This window comes from Manacus candei, unplaced genomic scaffold (genome assembly GCF_025592945.1).
Source record: "Manacus candei isolate 608988 ecotype Guabito, Panama unplaced genomic scaffold, ASM2559294v1 h1tg000002l, whole genome shotgun sequence".
NCBI classification, from domain to species: Eukaryota; Metazoa; Chordata; class Aves; order Passeriformes; family Pipridae; genus Manacus; species Manacus candei.
This window is the reverse complement of record NW_026138050.1, coordinates 2,986,822-3,002,957: the sequence shown is the minus strand read 5'-3', so window position 1 is coordinate 3,002,957 and position 16,136 is coordinate 2,986,822. Positions and strand designations below refer to the sequence as shown.

General features: G+C 54.2%; 1 protein-coding gene across 9 annotated transcripts in view; it reads left to right on the top strand.

Annotated features, from left to right (window-relative positions):
* The window catches only part of MPRIP (myosin phosphatase Rho interacting protein), a 75,561-nt gene that overhangs the window by 15,963 nt on the left and 43,462 nt on the right, over positions 1-16,136 (top strand). The gene's annotated exons all lie outside the window — the stretch shown is intronic.

Genomic DNA, 16,136 nt, shown 5'->3' with positions numbered 1-16,136 from the left:
ATCCAGCTCCCTCCTGAGACTTGAGCTGATCCCAAGTCTACGCTCAGGCTCAGCCCCCTTCTTTCTGTATGTCCACCCTTCTGTCTGTCCTTTCTCTGAAAACTCAAAATTCTGCATGATGGCCACGATGGGGAGGATGTGCACAGACCTTTATCCCCTTGAACTAGGCTGAGCGACCAGACTCTCTCTCTGGGGTCTCCCTCTTTCTGCTGCATGCAGTTGCTGGCACCCAGAGCCTGCCTGGCCCCTGGGAATGCCAAGCAGATCACATCCCCTTCCCCTCCATGGGGAGCGTGCCAGCAGCCGTTCCCAGCTCTGCTGAGCCCTGGCTAAGCCGAGCCTGCTCAGACGTGCAGAAATTCCTCCCTCCCAGCCGTGGGTGGATATGGAGGTTGTCTGATCACTCAGGGTTGCCTTCCCACGCTGAACCCCCGCAATTACCCCTCAGCACTGACTTGCTCCTGCTGTTTGATAAACCTTCATGCTGGATGATGACAGGGGTTGACGTTTGTGTGAAACAGCTGAAGCATCCAGCAAAGCCTGTCTTCCATTGAGGGAAGGCAGCAAAGAGGGTGACAGGAAGTCGGGGACAGGCTTGGGATTGAGCTGCTGTGTTGTGAGTGTCCAAGGACAAGTTTCAGTTCTCCTGGTAAAACACCCCGTGGTCCCCAGTGAAACCACAGCGGCTGCTGCCACGGGAGAGCAGCCTGGCACCACGGTGCTGGGGTGGTTTGGAAGGTTTTGGTTGGGATATGGGAGCTGCCACAAGAGCAGTGCCGAGCTAAGGGGACGGAGCCAATGAGTGGCAAGTGCAGAGCTTCTGCCTCCTTTTGTTTTGATTGCTGCGATCTATAATTAGCGGTCGAGGTCTCTATAAATAGAGCCCTGCTGCGTGGGAACGTAGTGGAGAAGAGGCAGGAGGGGCTTTGTAGGGATGGAGAGCACTGCCTAATCCCCCCCTGGACCTGCAGGTGGGCCCATGGCCTCGGTGCTGCCTGGGGATGGATCCAGTCCTGTGGCTAGAGCAGGTCATAGGAGAGGGTCTGGATCTCCAGCACAGCTTTTTAATTATTCATTACATGTCCATGGGCCAGGCCTTGTCTCTGTGCTTCAGTTTGCCCCTGTACCACTTTTCTTGAGCTGGGATTTTTACTAGGTTGGAATTTTGCATCCTCCCTGGAGGTATTCTCCTGTCACTGCAGGCCTCCTTTCAGTCTGCCTGAGACTAATAATTGTGGGGTTTTTCTCCTTTGTGCATATGGTGGTTTGAAAGTAGGACAAAATTCAGGCTCACCTGGGAGCATCTCAAAGGTGTTGTGGATAACTAATGCCAAGTGAGAGCATCTTCTGGATGGGCTTTTCTAGTTGCCTTGCAGTGGTTCAGGAGGAGCATCCCTGGACATGGCATATCCTTCTCCCAACAAACTGGTCTCGCTCCATATCTGGCACCTTCCAGCGTGGTAAAGTGTGAGGATGGGCTGTGAGCCCTGATTCTACCCCTACCCCCTATTTACTGGAGTCAAATTGCTTTCTAAAATTGGGAAGGGGTCTAAGAGGATGCTTAAACCACCTCAGTACCAGAGGTTACTGGGGTTGGGTGGTTGTGTTCTCTGTGGCAGCATTGCAGACTGTTCCTGGACTCACAGCACAGTGGTCCTGCTCCTAAATCAGGAACCCAGATGGATCATAATATCATTAACCTCAGTACAATGAAACGGACATCCCTGCTCCAGCCTGTGATGGCAAGGGAGGAGGTCAGGAGGGAGCCAGGAACTGATGAGACTGGGGTGGGATGAAGAGCAAGGCCAGCCTGGCATCTGGGAATGGTTAGGGGAGCACTGGGACCCCTGGGATGGGTGTATAAATAGGAGAAGAGAGGCCAGCTCAGAGGTGGGAGGTCTGGCACCGCACAGGGGGCTGCAGGGTCACATCTGGAGCCCTGCTCGGCCCCAGGCCCCGCTCCTGGCCATGGAAACCTAAGGAATTGATAAATGGTTAAAAAAGGAGACAGATGTAAGCATTGGTGGCTGCTGGAGGGGGATCAGAGGGAAGGAGGGATGTGTGCTTGGTGATGCTGTGATCCACAGACCTGTGTAATTGTTTCCTAATTGACCCCCTCCAGAGTCCTCTTTATTTGGAGGAAAGGGGCATTTTAAAACGTCACTGTCAGCAGAGCTGCGCCGCGTTAATTTTCATCGTAGTTGCCTCCTTTGTCATCTGTATTGTTTTAAGAAGCCAAGAACCCGTGTGTGTGTTTTTCTCCTCCTTTTCAGATCAAAGCAGTTTATTTCAGTTTTGGCACAGAATGGAAATTCATTGGCAGGGATTAAAAACGGACCTTAAACATCCTGGCCTCTCTGTCCTTACTTTTTCCACAGGTTTTGCCATTTAAGTGTTTCCAAGCTCTCCCTGCCCCCTCCTCTGCTGGAGCACCAGGCTTTACAAACCCTATTCCCCTCGTCCCCAGTGGTTTCCCCCCATGGACATAATTTTGCCAGTGCCTCTGTTTGCCAGATCAAGACTTTCAGTTTCTGTTTAGCATAAAAAGCTTTTGGCTTGAATCGAGGTGTGTTTGAAATTTAAAGCAATCTGAGACAGAAAGGCTGGAGGGGAGTGAATGTGCAAGACTTGGACAGTGGCAGGGACCCCCATCCCAATTTTTTTCTGAGACTGGATGTGATCAAGTCAGGGTGGGTCCTGCAGGGTGGATGATGATCTGTGAGGAGGTTTCACCTGGGATGTTTAGTGCATATCTCAAAGGTGATGCAGTAGCATCTTTGAAGGATTTGTTATGTTTAATTTTCAGTACTGATTTTGGGGAAAAAAATCCATGAACCTACAGGGAGCCCTGAGAACTTGTTCCCCCGGGCATTGCTGAAGCCAAGACCAAGCAGCCTTGAAGGGGGTGTGAGAAGGATACACAGATCTTCCTTTGTGGTTTTATATTAATGTCTTGCTTGATGCTGATCCAAATGTCATTACTGGGGTTGGGTATGGGGATCCTGTAACAGTGACTTTGGGGTTCCTGTCTTTCCATTTCTTTCTGCCCGAAGTGTCCTGCCCCGGGTGCTGCTGGAGGTGGGTCCTGGTGTCAAGAACCTGTGGGCTCCTTCATGACTGGTTCCTACCCTACTGTGCCCTCTTGTGTTTTACCTCTTTTAGTTTGGCTTAGTGTGTTTGGGAAGGTAAAACTGCTGAGCTGCAGAAGGGCAGTTTGGGGAGGCTGAGGGAACAGGAAAGGGCTGTTCCAGGGATGGCTCCTACACCAGTCCTGGTGACCATTGATGGCCAGAGACCATCATTGGGACACCAAAAGTGCCTGGGTTTATTGTGAGCTTGGAGAACACTGTTGTCCCCATCCCAGTGCCCCAAGAAGGGCATTTGGTGCCTGCAGGACCCACTTGGGAGAGGCCCAAGTGTGAAGCAGTCCATGGCGGGAAGTTTGGGAGTTAACAGGCAGTGAGAGGATAAAAGCAGAGTTGAGAGAGCTTGATCCAGCCAGCGACCTCCTAACACAAGCTGCTTTGATGACCTGGCCCAGGTGCTTCCTTCCTGGAAACAACACAGCCCCCATTGTCTTCTGCAGGGCGAGCCGCAAAGCTGGAATTGCTCTTAGGCTGCGCAGTGAGGACAGGTTCAAGTGGCTCCATCCTTCTGCTTTTTCCCCACTCCTCGTCTCTTGAGACCTAGCAAAGACATTTGTGTAGAAGACGTGTGCCAGACCAGCGAGGGAAGTGAGCTGGAGTTTAGATTGCATTTATCTTGTTCACGGGAGGCAGAGTGAAACAGGCACTTAAAGCAGCTGGAATGACTTCTGGAAACCTGGGCTCCATACCCGTGGCCTTCAGCCTGGCTGTGGGCTCTTGGTGAAGGAAAGATTGTGATTTACTGTAAAATGTTAATGTAGAAATCAAACTGATGGCATTTAGCAGCAAAGATGTCAGGGCTGGCAGTGAAGTGACACAACTAAGGCCAAGCACAGTTACCATCACATGAGCCCTGTGGTCCCCCTCAGGCAGCAGAGGAAGCGGGTGCCTGGTCCCAGCTCTCTCCAAGCCAGGGCAGTCCTGGGCTTCCAAGCAGCTGTGCCAGTCCACAGGGACAGGAGTGACCAAACCACCCAGGGAACCAACAAAACCACAGGTTTTTTTGCCCTGCTGTTGCCTGGTGCTGGAAACGGGGTGTGAAACAAGGTGTCTGTGGTACGGCCCCGAACCTGCCACCTGCACTCTGTGGTGAGGATGGGCTGAGTTTAATTCTTTCCAGCCCTGTCATTGGCCACCAGATGAGGTTGGCAAGGACCACCAGTGGGTAATGCTGGGGAATTGTATCCCTTTTCCTGCTGCTTAAAGGAATCTTTAGAAGCAGCAGCATCCCAGTGGCTGGCAAATCCCTGTTCCCGCCGAGGATCCCATCCCTGCTGGGTGGCACGGGATATCCTGGCGTTGCCTGATGGGATTCAGTGCCGCAAAACCCTCGGTGACAGCTCAGAGAGGAGGACGAGGACGTGAATGGAACAAGGCAACAAAGCTGCTCCAAAAATCAAAGCGCGTTCCCCCTTTTTTTCCCCCGGCAGAGATCCTGTATTCATTGATTGTTGACATGACATATGTGGGTTGGAGAAAGGCAGCGGCAGCTTCTGGCAGGGGAGGAAGGGGCTGGGGGGGCCGGAGGGGCTCTGCAAGCCGAGATGCTGATTACCAGGGGCAGCAAATAGCTTGCAGCTGCCTCTGCTCAACACGCTCTTTGTGGCGCTTGCAGCCACTCTTTGGACGCAGCTATTTTTAATTTCCCCAAGCGCGCACAAAGCAAAGGGGGTGGGCGATGCCGCCGGCGTCCCCCCTTCCTGCCCCCCACTCCCACCCCTTTCCCAGCCAGCCCTGCGCTTCCCAGCTTCCTCCCAGCCTCCGGGGAATGTGGGGAGCTGCACTCCCCTGGTTTTTTGGGGATTTTTTTTTTTTTTGGGTCCGCGTTTGGGAGCCGGCCTTGGCTTTCCCCCCGCCCTGCGCCAGTGTGTGCGGGGAGCTGGGAAAATGCAGAAATAAATAAATACGCAATTAGGCAGCCGTCCAGCCGTGGAGTGGGGGGGGGTGTGCTGCAAAAAGAGACTCCGGCCAAATTTTGGAATGCCTGAGAAAGCGGCTGGAGCCGTGGGCGAGCGCGGGGTTGTGGGCTTCCCACCACCGTGGGCTTCCCACCACCGTGGGCTTCCCACCACCGCGGGCTTCCCACCACCGCGTTCTTCCCGACAGAGAAGGGGCTGTGACCACCAAAGAGGAGGAGGAGGAAGGAGGGTGGCATCTCCCAGCCTTGCTCTTGGGGGGTTCCCCCCGAGGACAAGGCATGTTTGTGCTGAAGGTGTGATGAGAGTGAGGGGTCTCAGCCAGCCCCCGGTGGGCTCTTGCAACAGCTCAAGAGCAATTTTTCTTCCGCCAGTGTTTTTGGGGCCAAAAGCCAAGGTGTGCCCTCTGTTCAAGCAGCAACACGGTTTGGGGTTAATAAATTACTTATTTGCAGTCCTTGTTCCTCTGTTAGGTAAGCATTGGTGAATATGATATTTCTGCTTTATCCCAGACATGAATTATTCATCAGGTTTGGAGTCTGTAAAAGGGATGTTGTCAGGTTAAAACTTGCGTGGAGACAAGCCGAGGTCTTCAGTGAGGTTTTGTAAACGGCTTTTCTCAGGGTTTTTGCTGGAGTCTTCCCCCTTTTTTCTGTGCTGTTTTGAGGCATTTTTGGTGAAAAATGAGAATTTCCTGGCCGGTTTGATTATTGGTCTTGCTCATTGAGTTATCATGGACTGTAAGATATTAAAAAAAAAAAAGCCATCAAAATACTCTTTTTCCTTCCTGCTGGACCAGGTAAACAGCATGTGAATGTGCCTTTGGTAATACATGTTTTATAAGACCTTTTTATTTTGCCCTGTTCCTTCAAAGGTGTGGAAGAGACTTATTCCTGCAGTCATTGAAGTCTGACTGCAAGTAGGCAGCAAGATAAAACAGCCAGACAGCCTTGCTGGAAGTTAAAATTACCATAGGTAAATCACGTGTGCAGCAACTTCATTTACCCTTCACCTCCTTCCTGCAGGATCTGATCCAAGAGCTGGTTTGTTGAAGTGTGTGCTAACAGGCTTGTACCCCTCCACCCACCACAGGCAGCTCAGCTCTTCCAAGACTTCTTCCACTGTTATGGGAGAGCAGGTCCCTGAGACAGAGGTGCTGCCTGTGGGACTTGAGGTGCTGGAGAGAGCTGGGAAGGTCTCCATGGAGAGTTTTTTCCTCCATGTTTTCCTGGCATGCACCCCACAGCCATGACCTGTCTTTGCTGTCATGGTACTCCCTGCCATGGGGCTGCGGGGAAAAAATCCTTCCCTGTGAGGGTGGTGAGGCCCTGCACAGGTTGCCCAGAGAAGCTGTGACTACCCCATCCCTGGAAGTGTCCAAGGCCAGGTTGGATGGGACTTGGAGCAACCTGGTCTGGTGGAAGGTGTCCCTGCCTATGGCAGGGGATGGAATGAGATGGGCTTTTAGGTCCCTTCCAACCGAAACCATTCTGTGTTTCTATGATGTGATCCTGGGGGTCCTCACTCTTGCATGACCCATGCCTTGGGTGCCATAGCTGTGGGTCTCTCCATGATTTTGTGGCCAAACAGTGCCCTGGAAACCTGCAGCAAGGCCAAGGCTGCTCTTGCACCGTGGCCCACGATTGTCACCACTCTCCTCCCAGTTCCCTTTGCTGTGGGTGATGTGGTCCCTGGGCAGAGGAGGCAGACGGGACAGGCCTGCAGGAGTGATTTTAGAAGTGTCCCAGCAGCATCCTGAGCTCACACGGGATTTCCACCTGTTGTGGTGCTGTGGCTGGGGAGAAAAGGTGGGGTTTTGGAGCACACCCAGCCTTGGCCCTTTCCTCCTCGTTTCATCAGCTGTGTTGCGATCGCATTGATAAAGTCACAGGGATCACCAGGGCGCTGGGGAGCTACTGGGATATAATTAGGGTTTTGGTTCACTTTCCTGGCTGCTTTCCCGTTAGGGGAGGGGCAGTAGGGATTATGGATGGAGCAGATGTGTGGAGGGAGGGGACGTTTGGCTTGCATGGGAGGTTAATGCTGTGCACAGGCTGATGCTGGGGGGGGGTGAAGTCTGTCATCCCAGGCATGGGGGATGGAGAAAATCTTCTCGGGCTCAGCCCCCTCGGATTCATCAGCCCCAGATTGCTCCTCTCTGCTGAGGTCGAATGGCTGCTCCCAAAGGAGAGGTTGCAGAGTGCTCCTGGGAGCAGCTCACAGCTGTGAACTGCCTCCTCTCCCTGAACTCCTCTGGAAGTGCAGGAGCCAGATGTGAGCAGCAGGTTTAGGGAGAAAACACTGCTCCCCTGGGACACAGGGACAGCTCCAGCAGTCTGGTGTGTTATTCCCTATCTTTTCCTGGGTGTTTGAAGCACTTTTTGCCCTGGGTGCCACTTGCCTTTGAACCTGGTGCCTGCCTGGCCAGGATGGCTCTTTGCTGTCTGCACCAGCACCTCCACCACACCTTGCATGTGGCAGCAGAGCCCAGCTCGAGTTGTTGCTGGGTGGTCTCCTTGCCACACAACAGCTGTGTGTGCCTGTTGGGAGCTTTTCTTCTAGGAACTGGCCCAAAAGCCTCCCATTTTGTGCCATTCAGTGGGATGGCCAACAGTCAAAGTTCAGAAAATGCTCTCCAGCTGTCGCCTGGACTTTTGGAAAGGTCTGCAGAGCTTGTCAGGAAGCTGCTGGGAGCAACGCAGAGCAGGTATGGGGTTTTTTGTGGGAGTGTGAGTGTAGGGTGTAGGATGTGGGTGCTGCTTGTTTGGCCAACCCGACCCAGCCTCTTGTGCTTGGGTTGGCCCTCACCCCTCCAACTGCAGACCCCCAAGTGCCCTGGGAGCTCGGCTGCCTGGTATTCCCAGCCCTGCAGGAAGCTCTGCAAAGCTCATAAGAGCAGCACTGGGGAATAATGAGATTTCCAGACTAATTTGTCCGGATTCAAGAACTTCCACTGAAGCATCTGCGCCCGTGGGAGTTGCCCGAGCCTCTGGTGGATCTGGTGCTGCTGATCCCCAGGATTGTCCTCTCCTCCCCTGCAGTTGTTGAGGGCTGGTGCAAGACACTGTATTGACAGTCCTTGCGAGTGAGGGGGTCCTTGGGGAAACCCCACCACAGCAGCAGGGCAGTGCAGGGCCCTAAATTATCCAGAGCTCCAGGCAGCAGCTTTTGGAGGTGGCTTCACACAGCTGTGATGGTGCTGATGGCTCGGTCTGTCGCTGTGTGTCTGCTCCTACTCCTCTGTTCAGTTGCATTTGCAGGAGAGGTTGTGGAATGGCTGGAGACTGGGAGACCTGTGCCTCCTTCCCTTCTAACCTGGAGGGGAGATGGATTCACTCAGGGAGGTACAGGGATTTGATTGATTTAATTTGTTGCTTTCCTTGGATGACCCTTGGCCTTGGTCATGTTTCCCTCACTCACCCCCATGAAGCAGAAATCCAGGTCCAGCTGTGGTGGAACAGGGCTGTCCAACACAGGTGGAGATCATTCTGCCTTGATCCAAGTTTCCAACCCCCTGACCTGTCTCCAAAATTGGCACCACTGTGTGTATAACCATCTTTGTATGGGGGTGACCTTTTGGGGACGTGGTTTCTGGTGTTTGGTGAAGCCCCTTGCTCCTGGAGAGGGACATGGGAGCCGGCATTCCTGGAGGTGGTGGTGAGCTCCTGCACATGTGAGCCTGGCAGCGCCGTGCAGGGACCACCTGGGACTTGTCTCCTACACTGAGGGGGTGGAGGATAAAGTTGACAAGGCCAGTTTGGAACAGTGCAATTTAAAATTCAAACATCAAGATGCAAATGAAACCCGTTTTTTCTTCCCACCCCCAGATGACTGCGTTTCCCTCTCCCGGCAACTCTCCCACCATAATCCCTGCACCAAGCTCTGGTCCCTCCTGTATTTACCATCCTAGTGCGTGGTCTCACCAGGTTTTTGCCATCGGGCTGATTACCATGACAACTCCCTGGAAGGCTGTAGATATCTGCTTCCCCTTTGGCTGTTGAGCCTGTGCATTGGGGAGTGGGGAAGGTGCCACGCTGGCAGCTGCGAGCAGATGGGGTCGGATCCGTTATCATGTATTCCTCCCACCCTCTTCTAAGGAAGGGAGGAGGACATTTTGCATTTTAAATGCATCTAAATCCCGGAGAGCAAGAGGAAAGAATAACTCTTTGGTTTGCAGGGCTGTGAGGCGGTGCCTTTGGCATTGCAGGGCCATCAAGCATCTTTGCAAAGCTGGGCTTCTGCTTTGGTCTCCAAAGAGCTGGGATAGGGGTTGAGCGGATGCTCCAAGCTCTTTGTGCAATGTTTGGCTATTGCTTTGGTCCCCAAACAGCCGGGATGACAGCTCAGAGCAGCCTCTCGACCCCCATCCTAGTGGGACCTTGCTCTCATTTCCGTCACGGTGCCAATGTTCTCTGCATCTCTGTCCCTGTTCCCCTGGAGCAGCGTTGGATGTGGAGTGTGCATGTCCATGGGTGCAAGTTTCCCTGAAGGACTCCCTGGATTTGGCAGCGCTGTTGAGGATGCACAGGCTCTGACCCTAGTGCTGAGGGAGGTTGAACCCACTTGGTGACCACCACTGGGTTTGCTGACCCTCCTTGCCAGGCCCGGGTGGTTGTGCCAGGACAGGATAAGGCTATTCCCATCGTGCATGGACCCCTTGGAGGCCGTTCAGCAGGAAAGAGGTTAACAGGAAGGAGGCAGGCTAGGCTCTGGCTGCCAGCTCCGACCCTGCTTTGGAGTGGGGAGCAGCTGGGAGCTGCAAGAGCAGTGTGAAAATAGCCTTATAAGGCCAAGACAAGCCGACTCCAGCCTCCGCACAGCCCCGGCCGGGCTTGCTCCGCTCCAGCACCCGCTCGCCGGATGGATGCCCTTGGGGGCAGAGCTACAGATGGGATGTGTGGCCCCAAACTTGCTGTCTGGGCACCCCCAGAATGGGAGCTGCCCGTGCCTGGCTGAGGTGGCACTGGGTGGGAGAGGAGCCCGAGGGTGCTCCCGGGCAGTTCGCAGGCAGCTCTCGGCCTCGCTCAGTGTTTAGACTCGCTGTCTGTGGACATAAACACCGACTTCGCTTAAAAGCGGCCCCTGGCTGAACTCTCCTGCCCAGCCCCTGCACTTCAGCCCCTTCTCAAACTGCTCCCAGGGAAGAAAATTCCTTCCCACTGGCAGAAGTGGAGCTGATGTTGTTTTATTTCCTGGTAGAGGCTCAGGAGGGCTCTTTAGGGGCCTGGCACGCAGAGACAGGCATGTGTGGCACTTGCTAACCCATCCCACCTCTTTGGGGTGGGTGACCTGGAGCCGTGGGGAGCTCCTCCACTAAAACAAATTTCAGGAGCCTGCAGTCAGCACCTGTGATGAACAAGCTAGGGTCAATGGTGGGGAAATATGTGATGGGGCTGGAGAAGGGTTATGGCATTTATCCAACTTGGGAGGTGTTCCTGCATCTCTGACTGCACACCTGGACAGCTGTCCTGTCCCATCCTTGTGCTGGTGCAGGTTTGCTGCCAGTGCAGAGCCACATTGGCAGTACCAAAGCCAAATCTGCAGAGCACTGATTGTGCCTTCTTCTGTGAAAGGGGACGATGGCTTCTGGCAGGCTGGTGAGTCCAGGCAGTGGTGAGATTTGGGGGCATCTTCCCTGTTCCTTGCACAGGGGCACAAGATGTGAATGCAGACGGGCAGGGAACATGTGTTGCTTGATAACTCCTTGAGGATGTGGCACTTGAGGACATGTTTTAATGGTGAACATGGTGGTGGTGCTGAGTTGACAGATTTGATGATCTTAAAGGTCTTTTCCAACCTGAATGATTTTATTATTCTGTGATTCCCTTGCCAGTGGAAAAAACCCTCCTCTTCCTTTGCCTGGTGCATGGCCTGAGCAAACTAGAGGTTTCTCACTGGCTTCACCGAGCAGTAGATGCTGATACAGGAAGGGTCCACGTGGGAAAGGTGTGCTGAGGTGGCCAAGAAAAGATACCTGCCTCTTACTTGGATGGCACAGGGAGAGCAGAGCGCTGCCGTGGGAGTGGGGGAGCCCATCCTTCTGCTGCCCTTTGATGGGCGACTGCTCCAGTCCATCCTTTTGCAGAGCCTGCAGAGGTCGTTTTCAAGAGCCTTTGTCTAATTTAATAAATCCAGGATGCTCAGCCTGCCAGCTGATCTATAAGTGTAATAAAATCCTCCTGCAGCAGCACTCTGGCTGTGCTGTGGCTGTATCGATAGCCTGGTGGCAGGAAGCCTAAAAGGCTCATTAAAGCCCTGCTGCTGTGCCAGCCGTGCTCACCCGGTGCCTGGGCAGCTCCGGGCACACCGTGGCCACTCTGCCAGCACTGGAGCCAGCCCAGTGTGTGCATGGTGCATCCTCCAGTGGGGTTTGGGAGGTACATCCCCCTCTGGGGTTTGACAGGCTGTGTGTAGCCTCACGTGGCTGAAAAGGGATCCCTTACAACTACCTGAAAGGAGGTTGTAGCCAGGTGCAGGTCAGTCTCTTCTTCCAGGTAACAAGTGATAGGACAGGAGGAAACGGCCTCAAGTTGCTCCAGAGGAGGTTTAGATTAGAAAAATTTCTTTACTGAAAAGGTGGTCAGGCATTGGAACAGGCTGCCCAGAGCAGTGGTGAAGCCCCCTTGCCTGGAAGTGTTCAAAAACTATGTAGATGTGGTGCTTAGGGATGTGGTTTAGTGACAGACATGGTAGTACTGTGGGTTAATGGTTGGACTCAATGATCTTAGAGGTCTTTTCCAAGCTTAATGTTTTTGTGAGTTTTCAAGGAGTTGGTGCTTTCTTGATGGCCTCTGGGCAGGAATGGATGTGGCTCTGATTTGGGTTCCCAATGCTGTGCTGCTGCCAGGAGCTGCCTGTCCCAGCTGCATCAGTGCCCTTGCCCAAGCCGTAGTTGTGTCCATGTTGCCTGGATGTACCCGTGGCCATGGAACAGTGGAGTCTTACTCCCTCCCACCCCACAGCCCTGCCAAGATCCCACTTGCCTCAAGCACTGGGCACTGGGATGGGTGAAGCTTTTAGCAGGCACAGGAGCTGCCAGTTGCAGAGCACTCAGTGCTGAGTGCTGCGAGTGAGCAGCGCACTCGGCAGCCGCCCTCATGAATATTTTAGCTCAGAGAATTAACATTTGTCGAGACGAATTTATGGAGGCAGCGTGGATGTGTGGATGTCTCTTCCCCAGGCACCACAGGCTTGCTGCTGCTCCAAGGCAGCAGTGGGAGCCAAGACAGAGCCAGCCAGAGCATGAGCCCGTCACGGCAGAGTGGGACAGCAGAGCCATGATCTCCCCCCGGGACAGCCAGGCCCCGGTGCCAAGGCAACCACCCTGCCATGCGGGATAGACAAATGGTTGTGGTGTTTTGTTTTTTTTTCTCTTCCCCTCCTGTTTCTTGGCAGAAAGTAAAATGTCCCTTTTGTTTGGTTTCCTCCTCCCCCTGCCCCATCGCCTCTCTTTAAAGGTTGTGTTCCAGATTTTGTCAACCCACGTTGTGTAATAACCCCGGAGAATGGTGTGGGCATTGACCGTGTCCCACTGAGGCCGTGGCAGAACCAGTCCTTGGGAGCTTGACCGTGGGGTTACCTGCTCCAAAACATCCTGTGTACAGCTGCTGAGCAAAACTGCCTTGTATTTTGTACTGAGCTCCCATGATCCATGTGTTAGAAATGACGGGGAAGGTACTTGGAGAAAATTCTGAGTTTTTTGAAACTAAATAATCCTATTTTTCTACCTGAGTCCTGCAAAACCATATGGAAATTAGGGACTTGCAGATAAACCCTGTTAACTTTCAGCAGCAACCATTGCACCTGGGAGTTCATCACCCATGGAGCATCCAGCACTGTGCAGGAGGATGCAGTAATGCCCTGCTTGGGATTTCTTGCTTTGGGCTTCTAAGAGGTCCCTGTTCTTTCTTTCCCTCGGTTCTAGTGCCCAAAGAGGGGGCTGCTGCAGTTTCTGGGCTCTGCATCCTACGAGTATCCATCCAAAGGTCCCTGCATCTCATCTGGAGGCTGTTGATGTGGGGAGCATGGCGTGACTCACGTCCTGAGCACCCGGGGAGGGAGAGGAGGAGGAGAATGTACTATAGGCTTTGTGTGTTGTGGAGAGGGACGCTGAGAGCACGTGTGTGTGTCAATAGGGATCTGTCATTCCGAAGGGAAACAGCAATGCAATTGTTTCTTGGCTCCAGTTGCTCTGCTGGTACTGGCAGCATGGAGAGCTGTAGCTGCTCATGTGGTGCAAGTGCTCCCTTCCTGGTGCTAACGAGGGGCAGGTCCATTGACTGGACTGGAGATGGCTCATGGCACTGAGGAGAGCTGGTAATGGTGCCCATAATGGTGTCCTCTGTGCTTCCAGAGGTGCACTCTGCTGTGCTTCCACTCCTAACGCCAGTTAAATGACACACCCAGGCACCAGGTCCAGTTCTGGAGTAGCTGTGTGCTCCATCCCATTGGCAGCAGCATGGGAAATGGCAGAGGCAGGGCCTCAGCGCCTTGGGGACGGGGCTGTCCCTGAGCTGGGGACTGGCGGCAGCTGGAGCTGGAGCTGAGTCTGAGCGTCCACTCCTCACCTGGACACGAAGCCACCCTGGGGTCTGACGCTGGGTTCAGCCTTGTATCAAAGCATCTGCTCTTCAAGGGGCTGGTTGAAGTCCCAGCCTTGTTGTTGTTTTGGCGTCTCTGCCATACAACACCTCCCTGCTTCTGCATTTATTTATTCCCTTGCAATTGCGGGAGCCACGCAGTCCTCACCTGGCCGTGGACTAGCCCAGGGACCAGCTCTGCTTCCTTCCCCAGGGATCCCCAGCGTTGAGAAACCCCCCAGCCTAGAATGGGGTGGTCAGAGGTGGGGATGGGGTCCGAGCCACCTCCTTCTCCTCGGTGGAGTTTGCGTGTGTGCGCACACGCGTTTCCACCCGGCACCATTTGCATTTCACTTCAAAGTGCCTGTGTTGCCTCCAAGGAAGGAAATAAATGGTGTAAAGGAATTTACATCCTGAGCGAGCAAGGCTGCTGGTCCATCAGGTTTCATCTGCTCCTGACAGGTGTGGAGGTTCAGGGAGGCTACTGTGGGATGTCAGGTTCATCCCCGGTGCTGCAGGTGCCAGAGGGTCAGTCCTAACTTTGCTCCCAGCCCTTTCTTGGCATCCTGGCTCAGAGGTGTGGTGGTGGACAAGAACTCATGTGTCAGGCTGTGCAAGATGCCAACATTCACCCTCACAAGGAGGGGTGAGTGGCAAAACCACTTTGCAGGGCCAGCCCAGCGGTGAGGGGGCCCCAAACCGGCTCCTCCGCTCCTGGCACGCTTCGGTCAGGGCGGGGTGTGAGCTCCAAGGGAAGCCGCCCTGAATGCTGCTGTGGGGTTAAAGAGGGAGGAGAGCAGGCAAATTTTGTCTCTTCCTCTCCTCCTGTGCCAACTCCCTGCCAAATCCCTGTGGGGCCTTACAGGGAGTCAAGGGGTGCCTGTGGCAAGAGGGACTAAGTGGCCCAGGGCATCCCCGAGGGACTAGGGCTCCCTCCCTCCTCCTCGTCCCCTTTTCCCCCTATCCTGGCTGCATTCCCTTGTGCAAAACTACTCTGGGTGGGGAAGGAGGTTGGACCTGGACCTTACAGTCCTGGAGGCCTCAGCTGTGCCAAAGGCCAGCAAGACAAAAACGGTTCTAAGACTCCACTTGGAACAGGAGAAAGTTTTTCCGTTGGGTTTTTATAGCTCCCGGAAAGCGGGGTTTTATTTTTGTTGTCTAAGACAAAAAATCCTCTTAGGAGCTAAGTACCCGCGGCGGTGCAGGGCGGGAGGCTGTGCATGCGCCGGGCCGGGGGTCTGGGCTCCGTCCCTGGGGTCTGAGCGTGCTGATTTCCACAAAGGAAAAGAGAAGGTTTTGTTGTTCCTGATGTACAACTGGTCCCGTTTGCGTACACATTCGCTGCAGCACCCGTGATGGCTCCACGCCACCCCTGAGCTGTCAAAGGATGCTCCCACCCAGGGACACAGCTGCAGGAAAAGCCCTTTTCCTGGGGAAAGGGTTTTTTTCCCACTGCCCGCAGGAGGAGTAAACTGGGGGCTTTGTGGGGCTGATCTGAATTTCCTGGGGTTGTAGGCTGGGGCCATTGAGCTCTCCTCAGTCGCCCTTTCTTTGCATGGCGCAGGCTGCTCTTGGAGGGGTTTTGCTGGCAGGGGAGCTTGTTTCCATGGTAAAAACCTTAACAGCATCTGCCAAAAATCCGTCTCCTTGTTGGCCTGGCCATCTGGAGGGCACAAGGAGGCTTTGACAGGGTGACAAGGTGGCCATGGGCTGCTTTGGGTCCTCCTTCGGTGTCATTGGCAGCTTGGAGGGGTCCCTCCCTCAGTCATTTATGCCCCAGATGCAGGTTTGCTCTGGGGTGCTGTAGGGACCCCAGTGTCACCCAGCCTGGTGGGGACAGGCAGGCTGTGGATGGGGGAGCCGTGGCATCCGTGCTCAGGGAGGGAGGGCTGCGGGCGCCATGCACCAGGAGCGGGTGGCCGCGTTGTAATCGGATGAGCCAGCACTGCTCCAGATGGACCTGTCAGCTCTTGTCAGTGCTGACACCCCTCTGGGTGTCCCTCTACGTCCCCTCAGGCCACAAGGGCCACCGCCTGTCCCACTTTACTGGGTCTCTTTGGAGCAAGGGGGCCTAGAGGTGACACTGTGTTCACAAAACCCACCGGACAAATAAGGTGCCATCCATGCTGGGGTCCTTCCCTGGCAAAATCCATGGGTTTTTTAATTTTAATGGGAAAAACCTGGCATGTGTGTCTGTCTGTCTGTCTCTGAGCCATCCTGTGGTGAGGACAGTGGGACCTTGCTACTTTGCTACTCCTGTCCCCAGGTGCCACCCCACCACCCCAGATGGTTCAGAGCTGCAGACCCAAAACTGGACACGCTGTGCCTTTCCTTGGGATCCCTGTACTGCAGCAGGAGATGCCCTGGATATTGGGCATAGGAGAAGTGTCTTACTGGCAGCAGTGGACCAGACTGGGCTGGCAGGACTCGTACCTGCCCAGATGTGTGGCACAGGGCTTTGCTGTGTGCTGGCACAGCATACAGATGGGTCTGGG